This window comes from Haematobia irritans, chromosome 5 (genome assembly GCF_050003625.1).
Source record: "Haematobia irritans isolate KBUSLIRL chromosome 5, ASM5000362v1, whole genome shotgun sequence".
Lineage (NCBI taxonomy): Eukaryota > Metazoa > Arthropoda > Insecta > Diptera > Muscidae > Haematobia > Haematobia irritans.
Window position 1 is genome coordinate 109,224,024 of NC_134401.1, and position 19,789 is coordinate 109,243,812.

The window sequence follows — 19,789 nt, forward strand, 5'->3', positions numbered from 1 at the left end:
GGCAAAATTCCGGCTTCTGGGGCCATATAAGTCCATATCCGGAGAAAGATATGTATGGAAGCTATATCTAAATCTGAACCGATTTCAACCAAATTTGGTAGCTATGCAAAAAGCAAAAACAAACGAGATTTACCATAGAAATATATTTTAGTGTTAAGTCATTTTATCTCCCTACTATTTTCCCCATTAATCTTAAAATTCATTTTGATCTAGTTACACAAGTATTTTGGTAGTAATCGGAGAATATTGTGCTAAATCATTTTCTTTTTAGCATAGCCTTATTGATTACTTGTAACCATAACCACTGACAACAGTATATCACTTAGAAACACACACACACACACACACACTTTGAAAGGTGTAAAGTTGAATTTCTTTTGAAATCACATTAAATTCAATTACTAAGTGATTTCTTTTGCTTGAGAACTTCGAAATGCTTTTTCGTTTCATTCAACACTCTTGAAGAAGAATACTTTTGGGCTAACAATAATTGCAATTGAAGTCAAAGGGAAATCGCTCTTCACGCTAAACATACCTCGCCGCCAAAGGCTGAAGTTAAGGAAGGCAAGAGAAATTCTGGGCCTTACATAAAGCTGAACTAAATACAAATAAATAAAAACTAATAATACAAATAACTGATTATCTCATGTACAAAATTGAGTTAAGCAACCAAATTTTTAATTTAATTTTTAATCGAATTGTAGTGAATCGCCAATGTACACATATCATTGACATAATTGACAATTTAGTCCAAATTTTATTTCTATCTAACATTTTGTCAAAATGTTCTTTCTATAGAAAATCTTATAAAAATTTTATTTCTATAGAAAATTGTTTCAAAATTTTATTCCTATAGAAATTTTGTAAAAATTTTCTATTTCAGTAGAAAATGTTGGCAAAATGTTATTTTTATAGAAAATTTTGTTAAGGTTGAATTTTTTTCATTTTTATAGAAAATTTTCTCAAAATTGTATTTCTATAAAAAAATTGACAACATTTTATTACTATAGAAAATCTTGCCTACATTTTATTTCTATAAAAAATTTTATCAAAATTTCTTTTCTATATAAAATTATGTCAAAATTTTAGTACTTTAGAAAATTTTTTTCAAAATCTTATTTCTATAGAAAATTTTGTCTAAATTGACAAAATTTTATTTCTATAGAACATTTTATGAAATTTTTATCAAAATTTTATTTCTATGGAAAATTTTGTAAAAAATTTTATTTCCATAGAAAATTTTGACAAAATTTAAATTTTATAGGAATCTTGTCCAAATTTTATTTCAATAGAATTCTATATCTATAGAAAATGTTGTTAGTATTTTATTTCTATAGAAAATTTTGTAAAAATTTCATTTTTATAAAAAAATTTATTTCTATAGAATTTTTTTCAAAATTTTATTTCCATAGAAAATTTTCTCAAATTTTTAGAAAATTTTAGAAAATTTTCTAAAGATTGTAATTCTGTAGAAAATTTTGCCAAAATTTTATTTCTATAGAAAATTTTGTCGAAATTTTTATACCCTCCATCATAGGATGGGGGTATATTAACTTTGTCATTCCGTTTGTAACACATCGAAATATTGCTCTAAGACCCCATAAAGTATATATATTCTGGGTCGTGGTGAAATTCTGAGTCGATCTAAGCATGTCCGTCCGTCCGTCCGTCCGTCCGTCCGTCCGTCCGTCCGTCCGTCCGTCCGTCTGTTGAAATCACGCTAACTTCCGAACGAAACAAGCTATCGACTTGAAACTTGGCACAAGTAGTTGTTATCGATGTAGGTCGGATGGTATTGAAAATGGGCAATATCGGTCCACTTTTACGTATAGCCCCCATATAAAGGGACCCTCAGATTTGGTTTGTGGAGCCTCTAACAGAAGCATATTTCATCCGATCCGGCTGAAATTTGGTACGTGATGTTGGTATATGGTCTCTAACAATCATGCAAAAATTGGTCCGCATCGGTCCATAATTATATATAGCCCCCATATAAACCGATCCCCAGATTTGGCTTGTGGAGCCTCTAAGAGAAGCCTATTTCATCCGATCCGGCTGAAATTTGGTACATGGTGTTGGTATATGGTCTCTAACAATCATGCAAAAATTGGTCCACATCGGTCCATAATTATATATAGCCCCCATATAAACCGATCCCTAGATTTGGCTTGCGTAGCCTCAAAGAGAAGCAAATTTCATCCGATCCGGCTGAAATTTGGTGCATGACGTTGGTATATGATCTCTAACAATCATGCAAAAATTGGTCCACATCGGTCCATAATTATATATAGCCCCCATATAAACCGATCCCCAGATTTGGCTTGTGGAGCCTCTAAGAGAAGCATATTTCATCCGATCCGGCTGAAATTTGCTACATGGTGTTGGTATATGGTCTCTAACAACCATGCAAAAATTGGTCCATATCGGTCCTTAATTATATATAGCCCCCATATAAACCGATCCCCAGATTTGGCTTGTGGAGCCTCTAAGAGAAGCATATGTCATCCGATCCGGCTGAAATTTGGTACATGGTGTTGGTATATGGTCTCTAACAATCATGCAAAAAGTGGTCCACATCGGTCCATAATTATATATAGCCCCTATATAAACCGATCTCCACATTTGGCTTGTGGAGCCTCAAAGAGAAGCAAATTGCATCCGATCCGGCTGAAATTTGGTACATGGTATTGGTATATGGTCTCTAGCAACCGTGCAAAAATTGGTCCACATCGGTCCATAATTATATATAGCGCACATATAAACCGATCCCCAGATTTGGGTTGCGGAGCCTCTAAGAGAAGCAAATTTCATCCGATCCGGCTGAAATTTGGTACATGGTATTGGTATATGGTCTCTAGCAACCGTGCAAAAATTGGTCCATATCGGTCCATAATTATATATAGCCCCCATATAAAACGTTCTCCAGATTTGACCTCCGGAGCCTCTTGGAGGAGCACAATTCATCCGATCCGGTTCAAATTAGGAACGTGGTGTTAGTATATGGTCGCTAACAAACATACCAAAATTGGTCCAATCACACAAAAATTGGTCCATATCGGTTCATAATCATGTTTGCCACTGAGCCAAAAATAATCTACCAAAATTTTATTTCTATAGAAAAATTTGTCAAAATTTTATTTCTAGAGAAAATTTTGTTAAAATTTTATTCGGTTCATAATAAAATTTTCATCATTGTCAAAATTTTATTTCTATAGAAAATTTTGTTCAAATTTTATTCGGTTCATAATTATGGTTGCCACTCGAGCCAAAAATAATCTACCAAGATTTTATTTTTATAGAAAAATTTGTCAAAAGTTTATTTCTATAGAAAATTTTGTTAAAATTTTATTTCTGTAGACATTTTTGTCAAAATTTTCTTTCTATAGAAAATTTTGTGAAAATTTTTATTTCTATAGAAAATTTTGTGAAAATTTTATTTCTATAGAAAATTTTGTTAAAATTTTATTTCTGTAGAAAATTTTGTCAAAATTTTATGTCTACTTTGTCAAAATGAATTATATACGTATTGGATCGATCTTTTTTTTTATTTAATATATACCACGTATGGACTTACATACAATTTAGAAGACGGTGTTAGGAGGTTTTAAGATATCTTGCCATCGGCAAGCGTCACCGCAACTCAAGTAATTCGATTGTGGATGGCAGTGTTTAGAAGAAGTCTCTACGCAATCCATGATGGAGGGTACATAAGCTTCGGCCTGGCCGAACTTACGGCCGTACATACTTGTTTTTCTATAGAAAACTTTGTCAAAATTTAATTTCTATAGAAAATTTTGTTAAAAATTTTATTTCTATAGAAAATTTTGTCAATATTTTAATTTTATAGGAATCTTGTCCAAATTATGTTCTATAGAAAATTTTTTCTATAGAAAATTTTTTTTTTTTCTATAGAAAATTTTGTCAATATTTTATTTCTATAGAAAATTTTGTCAAAATTTAATTTTTATAAAAAATTTTAGTTCTTTTCTATAGAACATTTTGTTAAAATTTTATTTCTATAGAAAATTTTGTTAAAAATTTATTTCTATGCAAAATTTTGTCAAAATGTTATTTCGTTAGAAAATTTTTGTCAAAATTTTATTTCTATAGGAAATTTTGTCAAAATTTCTTGTCTATAGAAAATAGTCTCAAAATTTCTTTTCTATAGCAAATTTTGTCAAAATTTTATTTCAATAGTGGATTTTGTAAATCTTTTATTTCTAAAGAAAATTTTGTAAAAATTTTATTTCTATAGAAAATTTTGTCAAAATTGTATTTCTATAGAAAAATTTGCAAACATTTTATTTCTATAGAAATTGTATCAAAATTTTATTCCTATAGAAAATTTTCTCAAAATTTTATTTCTATAAAACATTTTCTCAAAATTTTATTTCTATAGAAAAATTTGTCAAAATCTTATTTCTATACAAAATTTTTTCAAACTTTTATTTCAATAGAAATTTTCTCAAAATTTTATTTCTATAGAAAAGTTTCTTAAAATTTTATTTCTGTAGAAAATTTTGTTAAAAATTTATTTCTATAGAAAATTTTGTCAACATTTTATTTCTATAGAAAATTTTGTGAAACTTTTATTTCTATAGAAAATTTTCTCAAAATTGTATTTCTGTAGAAAATTTTGCCAAAATTTTATTTCTATTGAAAATTTTGTCAAAATTTTATTCCTAAAGAAAACTTTGTCAAAATTTTATTTCTATAAAAAATTTTGTAAAAAATTTTATTTCTGTAGAAAATTTTGTCAAAATTTTAATTTAATAGGAATCTTGTCCAAATTTTATTTCTATAGAAAATTTTTTCAATATTTTATTTCTATAGACAATTGTGTCAAAATTTAATTTTTATAAAAAATTTTAGTTCTTTTCTAAAGAACATTTTGTTAAAATTTTATTTCTATAGAAAATTTTGTTAAAAATTTATTTCTATGCAAAATTTTGTCAAAATGTTATTGCTTTAGAAAATCTTTGTCAAAATTTTATTTCTATAGGAAATTTTGTCAAAATTTCTTGTCTATAGAAAATAGTGTCAAAATTTCTTTTCTATAACAAATTTTGTTAAAATTTTGTTTCAATAGAGGATTTTGTCAATCTTTTATTTCTAAAGAAAATTTTGTAAAATTTTTACAAAATTTTCTTTTCTATAAAAAATTTTGAAAAAAATTTATTTCTATAGAAATTGTATCAAAATTTTATTCCTATAGAAAATTTTCTCAAAAATTTATTTCTATAGAACACTTTCTCAAAATTTTATTTCTATAGAAAAATTTGTCAAAATCTTATTTATATACAAAATTTTGTCAAACTTTTATTTCATTAGAAAATATTGTCAAAATTTGATTCTATAGAAATGTTTTCAAAATTTTATTTCTATAGAAATTTTTGTGAAAATTTTATTTCTATAGAAAATTTTTCCAAAATTTTATTTCTACCGACAATTTTGTCAAAATTTTTTTTCTATAGAAAATTTTATAAACGTTTTATCAAAATTTTATTTCTATAGAATTTTATAGGAAATTTTGTCAAAATTTTATTTCTATAGAAAATTTTGTAAAAATTTTATATCTGTAGAAAATTTTGTCAAAATTTTATTTCTATAGAAAATTTTGTAAAGCTTTTATTTCTGTAGAAAATTTTCCCAAAATTGTATTTCTATAGACAATTTTGTCAAAATTTTATTTCAATAGAACAATTTGTCAATAATTGCCAAATGTTGACGCTATAGGTTTAAGGAATAACAATTTTTATTTCTATAGAAAATTTTGTCAAAAGTTCTTTTCTATAGAACATTTTATCAAAATTTTATTTCTATAGAAAATTTTGTCAAAATGTTATTTCTATACAAAATTTTTGTCAAAATTGGGTTTATTGAACTGCCTGAATTTATTCTGATAACGGGTTGATAGTTTTGCTGCAAGTAGAGGATGATGATGAGGAACGTGGTAATTCCGAAACGTGCGTCCATCCAACCATCTTGCAGTCTGTAGGACTTGGCCCAAATAAATTTGACAAACATTATTTTCCTCTGTTGGTTAAGCTACACTTGTAGTTAAGTCAATGTATGGTTTTAAGCTGAAATGAAACAAGTATATACAGCACTAAGTTCGGCCGGGCCGAATCTTGAATACCCACCACCACGAACCAAATATTAGGGTTCCCTTCGAAATTTCAGGAGGTCTTGAAGACTTGAGGGCACTTCCCGAAAATAAATTTAAAGATTTCACCTATGAGGAATATATCAGATCCTGGATTTATAAGAACCATTTTTATACCCACCACCATAGAATGGTGACGGGGGTATAATAAGTTTGTCATTCCGTTTGCAACACATCGAAATATCGATTTCCGACTATATAAAGTATATATATTCCTGATCAGAAAGAAATTCTAAGACGATATAACGATGTCCGTCTGTCCGTCCGTCTGTCTGGCTGCCTGTCTGTCTGTTGTAATCACGCTACAGTCTTCAATAATGAAGCAATCGTACTGAAATTTTGCACAAACTCGTTTTTTGTATGCTGGCAGGTCAAGTTCGAAGATGGGCTATATCGGTCCAGGTTTTGAAAAAGTCCCCATATAAACCGACCTCCCGATTTGGGGTCTTGGGCTTACAGAAATCCTAGTTTTTATCCAATTTGCCTAAAATTTGAAATATAGAGGTATTTTATGACCATAAAGAGGTGTGCCAAAAATGGTGAGTGTCGGTCCATGTGTTGGTATAGCCCCCATATAGACCGATCTCCCGATTTAACTCCTTGGGTTTCTAGAAACCGTAGTTTCTAGAAATTGATTTGCCTGAAATTGTAAATATTCTGGTATTTTAGGCTCACGAAAACGTGTATCGGATTAAGTTTTTATCGGTCCATTTGGTAATGCCTCCATATAGACCGACTTCACTTCTTGAGGGTGTGCGCCACTGTTCATGAAAATTGCTTGAAATTCAATGTAAAATTTCCAGATTTTACTTCAACTGATTTAAGAATTCAAATCAAGACGTTATTTTATAATTTTCTAAAACTCAAACAAAAATGGTTCTTATAAATCCAGAATCTGATATAGTCCTCATAGGTGAAATCTTTAAATTTATCTTCGGGAAGTGTCCTCAAGTCCTCAAGCACTCCTGAAATTTCAAAGGAAACCCTAATATTTGGTTCATGGTGGTGGGTATTTAAGATTCGGCATGGCCGAACTTACTGCTGTATATACTTGTTATTTCTAAAGATAATTTTGTAAAAATTTTATTTCTATATAAAATTTTTTCAAAATTGTATTTCTATAGAAATTGTATCAAAATTTTATTCTCATAGAAAATTTTTTCAAAATTTTATTTCTATATAATTTTTTCTCAAAATTTTATTTCTATAGAAAAATTTGTCAAAAGCTTATTTCTATACAAAATTTTATATAAATTGACAAAATTTTATTTCTATAGAATTTTTTTTCAAAATTTTATTGCTATAGAAAATTTTGTCAAAATTGTATATCTACAGAAAATTTTATCAAAATTTTATTTCTATAGACAATTTTGTCAAAATTTTATTTCTATAGAAAATTTTGTCCAAATTTTATTTCATGATCGTAGTTCCTTTGATGATTTGCGCCTGTATTCAGGAATTATTCCATTGACCTCCTACAACTTATTCACCTTTTAGGATCTCTAATATAAGGCCTAATAATTTAGGCCATCGATCGGATATATGTATGTATTTATAGCACTCCACAGCATACATATTCATACATATTAGCTTTCTATATAAATTCAATACATAGATATCCTTTTGTTCATTCTTCTATTTTATTTCCCATTTCCAGGCATTAAATGTTGATGAATTGTGAATGAAACGTGGAAAGACACTATACATCCACCACTTAAGTCGCCCGGGATTGGAAGAAGGTAAGTGAGACCATTGGAGGTATTTGAACAATTTTCTTTCGTTTTGTTCTTTCATTTATATTGGATGATAAGTTTTTGCTACGCCTCCGTAAGGTAGGTCAGAAATAACTGTGGGAGATATGTATGTGTATCCATAGGCCATTTATGGGCTATAAATAAGAATCTATATGGATATATCGAATATCGTATATATTTGTTAAAAAAAAACTGAGGATTATGTATGTGGGCATTAAGGAATTTACAGAAAGATTTTCTCCCACTTACAGACACACACACACACACTCGCACACACATACACAGTTATCCATTGGTAATAAAAGGAATTCTTATAGAAATATGACCAGGAATCCAATATAACAAAGGTGTAAATATACATTTTGGGAAGAAATCATAGGAAATATAATATTAGAAATATTTTTTTTTTCGGAGAATTTAAACAAATAAGCATGAAAACAATAAATAAAAATAAATGAAACAGAAATTCATTTTAGGGGGGAAATTTTAAAGAAATTTCAGGTATCTGTAGACATTTGTGAAATCGAGACGAACTTAGCATTTGTTAAATATTTATAGCCGTAGTGTGGTAATGATGGTATAATAAGTTGGCAATTCTTAGCTTAGCTTAAACCAGCCCGCTTCGCTACTCCTTCTGAAGCATATTTGTAGGAATATTATGCGTTAACTTAGTCAACGATATAATTCGAGCTGAAAACAAATTCAAAAAGATTTGAATTTTTTGAAGAGTAGGGTCAAGGGAAGTCTGGCACAAAAATCGAAATACTGATTTTTCACTCCATGGTTTGCACACACGTGTCCCTTACATTTCAAACAAATGCTTCTTCGTTTATATACAGACATGCGGCGGAATATCAAGCGTGGTTTGTCAAGGGGAGGTATCCCTCTATAAAACATACCGGAAAATTAAACATCATTATATAAAAACAAGTAAATACGGCCGTAAGTTCGGCCAGGTCGAATCTTATGTACCCTGCACCATGGATTGCGTAGAAACTTCTACGAAAGACTGTCATCCACAATCGAATTACTTGGGTTGTGGTATCTTAAAACTTCTTAACATCGTTTTCTAAATTGTGAGTTAGTCCATACGTGGTATATATTAGACAAAAAAGATATGTATAGGTAAGTCTACAAATAATTACGAATCGATATGGACTTTTGTACGGTACGTAGAGAGCCAGAATTGAAATATGGGGGTCGCTTATATGGGGGCTATATAAAATTATGTACTTGATATGGACCAATTTTTGTGTGATTGCGAATCGATTTATCTGAGGGATATATATAACTATAGACCGATTTGGATCTAGTTAGACATGGTTGTTAACGGCCATATACTAGCACAATGTACCAAATTACAACTGTCTCGGATGAAATTTGCTCCTCCAAGTGGCTCCAAAACCACATATCGGGATCGGTTTATATGGGGCCTGTATATGTTTATGGACTGATATGAACCACTTTTGGCATGGTTGTTAAATATTATATACTACCACCACGTACCAAATTTCAACCAGATCGGATGAATTTTGCTTCTCCAAAAGGCACCGGAGGTCAAATCTGGGGATCGGTTTATATGGGGGCTATATATAATTATGGACTGATATGAACCAATACCTGCATGGTTGTTGGAAACCATATACTAACATCACGTACCAAATTTCAACCGAATGGGAAGAATTTTGCTCTTCCAAGGGGCTCCGGAGGTCAAATCTGGGGATCAGTTTATATGGGGCCTATATATAATTATGGACCGATTTCGACCAATTTTTGCATGAGAGTTTGAGGCCATATATTAACACCACGTACGAAATTTCATCTGAATCAGATGAATTTTGGTCTTCCAAGAGGCTCCGCAAGACAAATCTGGTGATCGGTTTGTATGCGGGCTATATATAATCATGCACCGATGTGGACCAACTTTTGCACAGTTGTTAGAGACCATATACTAACACCACGTACTAAATTTCATCCGGATCGGATAAAATTTACTTCTCGTAGAGGCTCCGCAAGCCAAATCGGGGGATCGGTTTATATGGGGGCTATATAAAGGGTGATTCTTTTGAGGTTAGGATTTTCATGCATTAGTATTTGACAGATCACGTGGGATTTCAGACATGGTATCAAAGAGAAAGATGCTCAGTATGCTTTGACATTTCATCATGAATAGACTTACGATCTGCCACAACGTCGAATTTTCAGTGAATGGGCCCTAGAAAAGTTGGCAGAAAATCCGCTTTTTTATCGACAAATTTTGTTCAGCGATGAGGCTCATTTCTGGTTGAATGGCTACGTAAATAAGCAAAATTGCCGCATTTGGAGTGAAGAGCAACCAGAAGCCGTTCAAGAACTGCCCATGCATCCCGAAAAATGCACTGTTTGGTGTGGTTTGTACGCTGGTGGAATCATTGGACCGTATTTTTTCAAAGATGCTGTTGGACGCAACGTTACGGTGAATGGCGATCGCTATCGTTCGATGCTAACAAACTTTTTGTTGCCAAAAATGGAAGAACTGAACTTGGTTGACATGTGGTTTCAACAAGATGGCGCTACATGCCACACAGCTCGCGATTCTATGGCCATTTTGAGGGAAAACTTCGGAGAACAATTCATCTCAAGAAATGGACCGGAAGTTGGCCACCAAGATCATGCGATTTGACGCCTTTAGACTATTTTTTGTGGGGCTACGTCAAGTCTAAAGTCTACAGAAATAAGCCAGCAACTATTCCAGCTTTGGAAGACAACATTTCCGAAGAAATTCGGGCTATTCCGGCCGAAATGCTCGAAAAAGTTGCCCAAATTTGGACTTTCCGAATGGACCACCTAAGACGCAGCCGCGGTCAACATTTAAATGAAATTATCTTCAAAAAGTAAATGTCATGGACCAATCTAACGTTTCAAATAAAGAACCGATGAGATTTTGCAAATTTTATGCGTTTTTTTTAAAAAAAAAGTTATCAAGCTCTTAACAAATCACCCTTTATAATTATGAATCGATGTGGACCAATTTTTGCATGGTCATTAGAGACCATATAATAACACCATGTACCAAATTTCAGCCGGGTCGGATGAAAGTTGCTTCTCTTAGGGGCTCCGCAAGCGAAATCGGGGGATCGGTTTATATGGGGGCTATATATAATTATGGGCCGATGTGAACCAATTTTTGCATGGTTGTTGGAGACCATATACTAACACCATGTACCAAATTTCATCCGGATCGGATGAAATTTACTTCTCGTAGAGGCTCCGCAAGCCAAATCGGGGGATCGGTTTATATGGGCGCTATATATATTTAAGGACCGATGTGGACCAATTTTTGCATGGTTGTTAAAGACCATATAATAACACCATGTACCAAATTTCAGCCGGGTCGGATGAAAGTTGCTTCTGTTAGGGGCTCCGCAAGCGGAATCGGGGGATAGGTTTATATGGGGGCTATATATACACCATGTAGCAAATTTCAGCCGGATCGGATGAAATTTGCTTCTCTTAGAGGATCTGAAAGCCAAATTTGGGGGTCTGTTTATATGGGGGCTATACGTAAAAGTGGACCGATATTGCCAATTTGCAATACCCTCCGACCTACATCAATAACAACTACTTGTACCAAGCTTCAAGTCGATAGCTTGTTTCGTTCGGAAGTTAGCGTGATTTCCATAGACAGACGGACGGACGGATACGCTTAAAGGGTGATACGGTCAAAATTTGGTCAAGGGAAGACGCGTGTAAATCGGTGAAATCGTTTATTTAAAAAATCAAATTAAATTTCTTTTTCAAGTTCAATTAGTATAAAATTCAGGAAAAATATTCAGTTAGGCTATCGCTTTTCCAAATCCCAATTGCCGGGCCTCACGCATGACACCTGCCATCAGATTTTGTACAGCCACCTTGTCCACCTTCTTAGCCGCAGAAAGCCAGTTTGCCTTGAACTGCTGCTCGTTCTTAGCAGTTTTTTGGTTTTCTTTAGGTTCCGCTTGACAATAGCGCAGTATTTCTCAATTGGGCGGAGCTCTGGCCTGTTGGGAGGGTTCTTGTCCTTGGGAAACAACTGCACATTGTTGGCGGCGTACCACTCCATGGCCTTTTTACCGTAATGGCAAGATGGCAAATCCGGCCAAAACAGTACGGAACAAACGTGTTTCTTCAGGAAAAGCAGCAGACGTTTATTCAAACACTCTTCCACGTAAATTTCTTGGTTGACAGTCCCGGAAGCTATGAAAATGCTGCTTTTCAAGCCACAGGTACAGATGGCTTGCCAAACCAGATATTTCTTTGCGAACTTTGACAGTTTTATGTGCTTGAAAATATCTGCTACCTTTCCCCTTCCTTTTGCCGTACTCTTGTCCCGGAAGCTGCTTGTAGTCGGCTTTGACGTAGGTTTCGTCGTCCATTACCACGCAGTCAAACTTCGTCAGCATCGTCGTGTACAGACTCCGGGATCGCGCTTTGACCGTCGTATTTTGTTTATCATCGCGATTTGGAGTCACTACCTTCTTGTAAGTCGATAGTCCGGCTCGTTTTTTGGCTCGATGCATGGTTGTAGACGATACACCCAGCTTATTTGCGGCATCTCGGAGAGTTAGAGGTTAGGGTTTCGCTTGAAACTACCGGCAACTCTCTTTGTCGTCTCAGCGGCTTCCGGTTTTCGATTTTCCCCCGATCCAGACTTCCTGGCTGTCGACAAACGTTCACCAAACACTTTAATTACATTTGTAACGGTTGATTTGGCAACTTTTAGAGATTTTGCCAGCTTTGCGTGCGAGTAGCTCGGATTTTCGCGATGCGCGAGCAAAATTTTGATACGCTGCTCTTCTTGCTTGGACGGCACTTTGACAACTGAAGAGTGAATTCCAAAATTCACCAACATTCTACACACACACACACCTTCAAAATGAGGGGTGTTCAGGTTTTTTAAAAGCAAAATTGAAAGAAATACGTCAAGTTTATATTGACCAAATTTTGACCGTATCACCCTTTAGATCGACTCAGAATTTCACAACGACCCCGAATATATATACTTTATGGGGTCTTAGAGCAATATTTCGATGTGTTACAAACGGAATGACAAAGTTAATATACCCCCCATCCTATGGTGGAGGGTATAAAAATTTTTTTTCATATATAGTTCTAAGTCGAATCAGTTCATATAGGGACAAAATTGATTGACTAATTGACAACGAAAAAAACCTTATATCAGAGAAATGCGTTTTCAATCCCGTGTAAAAATTGGGGGATCCAATCAGATATGAGTAGATCTCAAAATTGGCCCCTTAAGATATAAGCAGATATACCCACATATGATGAGATAGAACTAGATATAAAAGTATATAGTTCCATATAAGACCACATCTAATATCAGATACAATTATATATAGGGAAAGATATATTTATATCTACGACATTTGATCTAGGCCAATATTGAGATCTTGTCAGATCTATTTCCATTGTAATTACATATGATTAGATCTTTCCATTTTTCGTATCTACTCATATCTATTTGTATCAAATTAGATCTCTCAATTTTTACTAGGGTAGCTAAGAAAAATTTGCATTCGTATTTTAAGGATATGAAAATTTTGGCTTGACGACAACATTTTTTCAGTGGGTGGTGATATATGCAATTATTCCAAAATTGGTGTAACATAGGCAATCTCACCCTACTTTAACCATTTCTTATTAGTCTATAATTACAATTAAGTCTTTATTTATTTATTCATTTATATTTGATACTATATTTATAGTAAATATTATATTAGTATAAAGATATAAAAAGCATTGGCAACTGAGGCCATCGGCTAAACAATTAAGTTTTTTTTGCTAATTCTTTTTTAATTTTTTTTTCTACGACTTTGATACATGATATCATACATTTCTTTATAATTTTGCCATATTAATCACCTTGGCAAACTGGAGAGCTCCCTTAAAAATACCACACAAATATAATGAACAAATTAATTTTTATGGTTGTTTTTTTTTTTTACCAAAAAAAAAACAGAGGTAGCACACAGATAATGTATCCACAATGAACATATTCGCAAGAAAAAAATGTAAAAAAAAAAATAAATAAAAATAAACGAAAATTCCATTAGACTCATTTTTATGACGGTTATAAATCACATTTTATTACTTGAAAACATTCACGTACATATGTGTGTGTACTTTTGACCTATACACATATACATAGACATGTGAATTTCTTTTAATGGTTTTATATTCAATTCACCATTCATGTGCCCTTTGGCTAAACTCCAATGGTTCATCAATTTTATTGGCCAGCAACAGTGAATTCTTTCATTTCTTATTCTCTGATTTCATTTTCCATTTTCCGCTTTTGGAAAATTCCATTCGGCTGAATGAGGTTTGAAGGGCCGGGGAGGGTTGAAGAACTTTTTCATTTGCTTGATTTAATGGAATCCACTTTATTATGAAATAACAAGATAATTCCCTTCAATAATTGCTTACTTTCTGTGAAATGGTGAAACCAAAAAAAAAAAAAATCAAGAAACATGAGAAAGAGCAAAATTGAAAAAGTATTTTTTGAGGGGATTTTGGCCAATATGAAAGGTAGGCGGCGGTGTGACATAAGGTGGTGCGTACTGTATCTTTTGGGCTTATTAAAAATGGAAAATGAATTGTTCAACAAATACACCCTTTGACACAAAATTTAATCGAATTTTGATGTTAGTCACAACTGACGTTTAATGAAAAGTCTACTTGGATTTGTCGAAAAATTAATTTTCGATTTTTTTCTCCATTAGATACAGTCCGCACCACCTCATATCATACATATAGGCCAAAATCCAAATAAAAAATAGTGTTTCAAGTTTGCTCTTTCTCATGTTCCTTGATTTTTTTATTGCTTCACTTCACATCACTTGAAGTACTGCCCATCGCTAGCCATAACTTTTCATAACACGGATACTGCGATGAAAACACAACTCCTTTTTTTTGACTCAATGCACAAGTCAACCCAATTGTTGGCTTCCTTATAGAACGAAAATGCTGATCCTCTAGGTCAGGACTTCCAATTTCAATGTTTCGAAATAAGCTTTTACGGGCTTCGGAACAGGTAGGCCAGCGCTATCGTGGTGGCAAGACGCCTTTTCGTGCCTTTTGATACAAACCTTCCCAATCATTTCAATCGTTTGCAGCTGCCATGTTGCCAGATGATCTTTGAACTTCCCCTCCCCAAATTTTAAAGAAAAAAACAAGTACAAAGTACTAAAGACGGTCATCCACAATTAAATTACTTGGGTTGCGGCCGATGGCAAGGCATCTTAAAACTTCTTACCATCATCTTCTAAATTGTAAGTTAGTCCATGCGGGATATATAGTAGACAAAAGAAAGATCGATTAAATACGTATATATTCAGTTCTTGACCGGTATATATAGGGAAGGGAACTATTGTGCGGTAATTATAGAGCCAGAATTAGGATATCAGGGTCGCTATATACAATTATGAACACGAGTCTACCAAAAATGGCAGATTTTTTTCTGTTTGGTAGATTGGCAGAATTTTTGATGTTTTGGAAGATTTTGCAAAATATTCCCCACCACCAACGAAATGCTTCATGACAAAATTTTCTACAGAAAATTTTGTCAAAATGCAAGTAGAGGATGCTGATGAGGAATGTGGTAATTCCGAAACAGCTGTACATCCAACCATCTTGCAGTCTATAGGGCTTTGCCCAAATAAATTTGACAAGCATACTTTTCCTCTGTTGGTTAAGCTACACTTGTAGTTTAGTCAATGCATGGCTTTAAGCTGAGATCAAAAACAACAATAACGATTGAAGAGAAGCCAACAATAACAAACAAAACGACATAAAATTCTGACAAAATTTTCTATAGAAATAAAATTTTGAGAAAATTTTCTACAGAAATAAATTTTTCATAAAATTTTGTATAGAAATTATATTTTGACAAAATTTCCTAAAGATATACAATTTTGACACAATTTTCTATAGAAATAAAATTTTGACAAAATTTTCTATAGAAATATAAAATTTTGACAAAATTTTCTAGAGAAATATAAAATTTTGACACAATTTTCTATAGAAATATAAAATTTTGCAAAATTTTCTAAAGAAATAAAAAATTTTGACAAAATTTTCTGCAGAAATAAAGTTCTGAAAAAAATTTCTATAGAAATAAAATTTTGACAAAATTTTCTATGGCAATAAAATTTTGCTAGATAATTTAGGGCTCGAATGACAATCGTGATTTTTCTGTGATTGGGGATCGGTTTATTTGGGGGATATATATAATATAGATCGATACGCGTCACTTTTAGCATGGTTGTTATCCGCCATATACTAGCGAAATGTACGAAACTTCAAGCGGATCGGATGAATTTTGCTCCTTTAAGAGGCACCGGAGGTTAAATCTGGGGATCGGTTTATATGGAGGCTATATATAATTATGGATCGATGTGGACCAATTTTTGCATGGTTATTAGTGACCATGTACCAACACCATGTACCAAATTTCAGCCAGAGTGGATGAAATTTGCTTCTCTTAGAGGCTCCGCAAGCCAAATCGGGGAATCGGTTTATATGGGGGCTATATATAATTATGGACCGATCTGGACCAATTTTTGCATGGTTGTTAGAGACCATATACCAACATCATGTACCAAATTTCAGCCAAATTGTATGAAATATGCTTCTCTTTGAGGCTCCGAAAGCCAAATCGGGAGATCGGTTTATATGGGGGCTATATATAATTATGGACCGATCTGGACCAATTTTTGCATGGTTGTTAAGAGACCATATACCAATATCATGTACCAAATTTCAGCCGGATCGGATGAAATTTTCTTCTCTTTGAGGCTCCGCAAGACAAATCGGGGGATCGGTTTATATGGGGGCTATATATAATTATGGACCGATGTGGACCAATTTCTGCATGGTTGTTGAAGGACCATATACTTACACCATGTACCAAATTTCAGCCGGATCGGATGAAATTTGCTGGTGCAATGGTTAGCGTGCCCGCCTTTCATACACAAGGTCGTGGGTTCGATTCCTGCTTCGACCAAACACCAAAAAGTTTTTTAGTGGTGGATTATCCCACCTCAGTAATGCTGGTGACATTTCTGAGGGTTTCAAAGCTTCTCTAAGTGGTTTCACTGCAATGTCGAACGCCGTTCGGACTCGGCTATAAAAAGCAGGTCCCTTGTCATTGAGCTTAACATGGAATCGGGCAGCACTCAGTGATAAGTGAGAAGTTCACCAATGTGGTATCACAATGGATTGAATAGTCTAAGTTAGCCTGATACATCGGGCTGCCACCTAACCTAACCTAACTAACCTAAGCCAAATCTGGGGATCGGTTTATGTGGGGGCTGCATATAATAATAGATCGATGTGGACCAATTTTTGCATGGTTGTTAGTGGCCATGTACCAAATTTCAGCCAGATTGGATGAAATTTGCTCCTCTTAGAGGATCCGCAAGCCAAATCTGGGGGTCGGTTTATATGGGGGCTATATATAATTATGGACCGATGTGGACCAAGTTTTGCATGGTTTTTAGAGACCATATACCAACATCATGTACCAAATTTCAGCCAAATTGTATGAAATATGCTTCTCTTTGAGGCTCCGAAAGCCAAATCGGGGGATCGGTTTATATGGGGGCTATATATAATTATGCACCCATGTGGACCAATTTTTGCATGGTTTTTAGAGACCATATACCAACACCATGTACCAAATTTCAGCCGGATCGGATGGAAGTTTCTTCTCTTTGAGGGTCCGCAATCCAAATCCTGCGGTCCATTCATATGAGTGCTATATATAATTATGGACCGATGTGGACCAATTTTTGCATGGTTGTTAGAGACCATATATTAACACCATGTGCCAAATTTCAGCCGGATCGGATTAAATTTTCTTCTCTTTGAGGCTCCGCAAGCCAAATCTGAGGATCGGTTTATATGGGGGCTATATATAATTATGGACCGATGTGAACCAATTTTTGCATGGTTGTTAGAGACCATATACTAACACCATGTGTCAAATATCAGCCGGATCGGATGAAATTTGTTTCTCTTAGAAGATCCGCAAGCCAAATTTGGGGATCCGTTTATATGGGGGCTATATATAATTGTGGACCGATGTGGACCAACTTTTGCATGGTTGTTAGAGACCATATATTAACACCATGTGCCAAATTTCAGCCGGATCGGATTAAATTAATTTCTCTTAGAGGATCCGCAATCCAAATCTGGGGATCGGTTTATATGGGGGCTATATATAATTGTGGACCGATGTGGACCAATTGTTGCATGGTTGTTAGAAACCATATAGTAACACCATATGCCAAATTGCAGCCGGATCGGATAAATTTGGGGATCCGTTGGGGATATATATATATATATATATATATATATATATATATATATATATATATATATATATATATATATATATATATATATATATATATATATATATATATATATATATATATATATATATATATATATATATATATATATATATATATATATATATATATTGGGGTCTTAGAGCAATATTTCGATGTGTTACAAACGGAATGACAAAGTTAATATCCTATAGTGGAGGGTATAAAAAGAACACGATAGGATATATATATATATATATATATATATATATATATATATATATATATATATATATATATATATATATATATATATATATATATATATATATATATATATATATATATATATATATATATATATATATATATATATATATATATATATATATATATATATATATATATATATTGGGGTCTTAGAGCAATATTTCGATGTGTTACAAACGGAATGACAAAGTTAATATCCTATAGTGGAGGGTATAAAAAGAACACGATAGGATATCCCCGGATGTGCTTTAAAACAAATGTTTGTTGACTTGCCAAAAAGGCCTGTATGGGGGATTCCGGGATGCGCTTTAAAACAAACGTTTGTAGAACATCTTCCATTTTTTTTTTTTGCTGGGAAACTACATTACTTAGCGCCAATGATTTTTTCTTTACTGTAAGTTCATTTTGTTTCTTCTATTATAGGGTGTCATTTTGTTAAGTACAGTACACCAGGGCATTAAGTTTTCCTGGTTTTAATAACACTTTGTGAAAATCTTAAAATGAGAAATTTAGTTCAATTTTGGCACGAGATATTTCATTCTTCCTATAAAACAGTTTACTTTCTTCTGTGTATAGACCAATTTCCCGATTTACACTTATATGTCAGATGTTGCGGAAATCTACAAGAAATTGGAAATCTATAGATTTTTTTAGGTCCCAAGAAAGAAATAACAAATTTTGTTTATATTCTGGAGGGCATGTATAGAAAAATGAGTTTCCAAATTAACGAAATGCCTTGAATCACTTGGTATACACACAAAAAAAAATTTCTGATTCAATCCAACTAATTTTTTAATTGAAATGTCTACAATCACAGAAATGATAGTATCAATTAAAAAATTAATTGAAGATCAATTGAAAAATTAATTGATATTATTAATTTTTATTTCATTTAAAATATTTGTTGAATCAATAAAATTTTTAATTGAATATTTTTTAAAACCCAATTAAAATTTTAATTGGAAACATTTTGTGAAATTTGTTTCTTTGTAGGATCGGTTTTTTTTTTGCTATTAACAAAGGGAAATTTCGTTTGCGCAAAATATTTTTACTTTGGGTTTAGCTTCCGAAATTTTTTTCGAGTTACCTTAAATTTAAAATCTAAAGGTACTTTAGATACATCAAAGGCTGAACTAAATATGGTTTATATCGATCCATGCACTAAAAAAACATGCCCGGTTCCAAAGATTTTGTTTTTAGACAAACGATTTTGGTATTGATTCCGA

The 19,789-nt window shown here is 32.9% G+C and overlaps 1 protein-coding gene across 1 annotated transcript in view; it reads left to right on the forward strand.

Moving 5' to 3' along the window:
- The window catches only part of LOC142239988 (uncharacterized), a 235,093-nt gene that overhangs the window by 148,123 nt on the left and 67,181 nt on the right, over nucleotides 1-19,789 (forward strand). Inside the window, exon 3 of the mRNA XM_075311713.1 lies at nucleotides 7,824-7,905. The gene's annotated coding sequence lies outside the window, so the exon portion shown is untranslated. The remainder of the gene's footprint in view (nucleotides 1-7,823; nucleotides 7,906-19,789) is intronic.